Here is a 2,874-nt window from a genome sequence, read left to right as displayed (position 1 = left end):
AAGATCCAAAAAAACTTAAGAAGAAGGTTAGAAGGGAGACCAAGGCGAACCTTGGTAAAACCCCTTCAACTTTCAAATCAGACTCAGAAAAAAAAAGATGGATAGAACGAATGGAGAAAATAAGTAACAAAGAGTAGATAACAAAATGAATAGTTTGTCTTGATATTGCAAATGATTACTGATAACGCTTCAACAACTGCATTCCTTGGTGATTGACGCTTCAGCAACAGGTGAGCCAGCTTGTCCCAAAGTCAGTTTGACCAAACTCAAGCTCAACTTAAGTTGGTTTGACTGGACCTGAGCTAGGCATGACTAGACCAAACCTCATCTTGATTTTGACTTCCAACTCAATTGGATTTTTGACTTGACTATGCCACGTGATGCTGACTTTCTTCACCGTATCATTCACTATGCTAAATCAAGCTAAAAAACATTTCCTGATTAATTTTCTTAACCAGTCTTAATGAAACATTACTACAAACGAAAAGTGCTTTGAAACTCTAATTTACTATACTAGAGATTCAAATGACAAGTAGTTCTCGAGCATTCTCTGTGCTACTTAATTACAAACCACACGTACTTTTGCCTCTCAGTTATCTTAATCAACTTAACACTGTTAAAATGGGCCTCCTTTCCATGTTACCATGTATTAACTCCACTGAAGCCATTCAGGTCAAATTGCTTACAGCCTGATGCACCTCCACTGTCTTCATGGATTTTTAGTTCTAAATCTGTAGTAAGACATGGCAGATCAAATCCATCTGGCTGCCTTCTTTTGTCATGTTGGAACTTCTGCTCTCTTGTTGCTTGGATGTTCAAGAAACTCGTTCTTTGATGCTGAATCTTTCGACATGGATAAAGTCCTCTTCGGCTCAATCGGATCACTGCACCACGCGTGTTGAGTATGCTCGAGCTTAGCACGCTCTCCAAACTGTTTCTTGCACAGGGAAAACCCTTCTTGATGATCAGCACTGGCATCATGTGTATCTTGGTCTTTTCGGGATCCCTCAGATGTGGTCAAGCAACTGTCCACTGAGCAATCAACAAGTTGGGTTGGATTTAGTTGTAGCATGTGTTGGCTGGCATTTCCTTCAGCAACGGGAAATGATGAGTTCCTGGTGAATTCACTTGAGAATTGTAGCCCTGAAGAACCCAAGTTCTTCTGCCTGAGTGTCTCTTCAGCCTTCTCCAGCACTGACTGCAAATACTTTCCCTGTGCCTCTATCTGGAATTGCAAGTGTCTTTGTACCTTCACGTTGATTGCACCTTTATCAGAATATCATTTTTTTTTAAATGTTCAAAGTAACACAAACTATTATCCACTTTCTATGATTAGTTGTTGATTGTTTTGGAGCATTAGGACTTGCCTCGAGTTGTTCGTGTAGCTTTTGCTGCACTTCAATTTGCATTCTGAGCGCTTCATTTACCTGCATGGTTCTGAAAGATATTTACTGTTAGAGAAACATGTTTATAAAGTTTCATTAATCTTATCGTACTTCTTCTTCACTGGTTCCACGATATTTGTTGCTGATCCATCGTCCTCTGTTCTGTCTGCTGGTATCGTACAGCCAAAAACTGCATGTAAATTGTAAAAACTTTGGAACTGACGATATATAAGCTCTAGGAGTTGTCACTTACAATTCTTCATGCTTCCAGTGCTTGTTTGAGCCTGCAGATTTTTACCGAGCCTGTATTTCTAAAAGACAAATGACAAAATTAAAGCAAGTTAGTTCTGAAAATGAAACGAGGGAGGGATTCTTGAGCATGGCAGTTAGAACCTGAAGATGACTTTTGAGATGATACAGAGTGAGTCCTGGAATGCCCATCAGTCTAATGATCGTCTTCGGGGTAGCCTCTGCAAGTATAGAGCATGTTATCTTCAATTACTTGTAGGTTCTAATATTCAAATTTCTGTATCTACGCTCACCATCTGCTCCACCTAGCTGATTCACAGCGTCGATAAATCTTTCATGGAGCTCAGGGGTCCATTTTAATCGAGGCTTGGCATCCGTTGAAAGAACTATGCCAGACTCCCCTGAGGCACTTCCTCTTTGCAAAAACAAGTGTCTCTCCGAAGGACATGGTGTCCTAAAAGAAAGGAGGCCGGTTCGGCTTTGATGAGATTGATGCTGATACATCTGATTCAGGAAGAAAATTTTAGGAGACAAGCTAAATCATGGAGACCAGAGCTGGATTTGTATCATTTTCTAAGATTCTATTACCTTTCAGTTTTCTTCTTGCTTTGTACATCTACCCTCCATTTGGGAGCTTCATTTCTGACAAACTGACTTGTTCCTGGGAAGCTGGGAGACACATTGTCATGTTCTCTCTGTGTGCTCCTCTTCTTTAGGAAGGAACTGGAGCTGCTCCAACTTCTCTCCTTTGGCTAAGGCAATCTCCTTATAAGGCAATTCTAAAGAAACTTGGAATCACTGAACACATCACTCACAAGTTCAGACTTCAGTTAATATTCTGCATCAACAAACTTTCTGCGAGGCTCCTTTGGTTTGTCACATGCCCAAAGGAGTAAAGAAGAAAGAACCTTCATGCTCATGTCAAGAACTTCCCTACTCAAATGTAAGGTTTTCTGTCTTGGTACTCAAATTTATGAAAGATAAAAACAAAATGAATTGGTTTCTGTTTGACTGGATGGATCAAAAACAAAATTAGATACATACTCAGTGTAAATAATAGAAAACTCTACTGTACGTGATGCTCTCAAGTGCACATTGAAAGCAAGTATTGTATTCCATTTTGTCTCCTCCTCTAAGTTTTGGTACTTATTCAGTTATCCCTTCGACACAAAATGATGAGAGGGAATCTTGAAAGTTTACTACTGATTTGTTATTATTTTTTAACCACGAATTTAAAGTA

The 2,874-nt window shown here is 39.5% G+C and overlaps 1 pseudogene; it reads right to left on the bottom strand.

Annotated features, from left to right (window-relative positions):
• Positions 1–630: 630 nt before the first annotated feature.
• On the bottom strand, positions 631–2,308 carry LOC141825234 (myb-related protein 1-like; annotated as a pseudogene).
• Between the last annotated feature and the right edge of the window lie 566 nt (positions 2,309–2,874).

Source organism: Curcuma longa, chromosome 3 (assembly GCF_044706935.1).
Source record: "Curcuma longa cultivar G26 ecotype Majalengka, Jawa Barat chromosome 3, ITB_CL_G26_1.1, whole genome shotgun sequence".
Taxonomy (NCBI): Eukaryota; Viridiplantae; Streptophyta; class Magnoliopsida; order Zingiberales; family Zingiberaceae; genus Curcuma; species Curcuma longa.
Note: the sequence above shows the minus strand (reverse complement) of the source record. Positions and strands in the feature narration are given on the sequence as shown.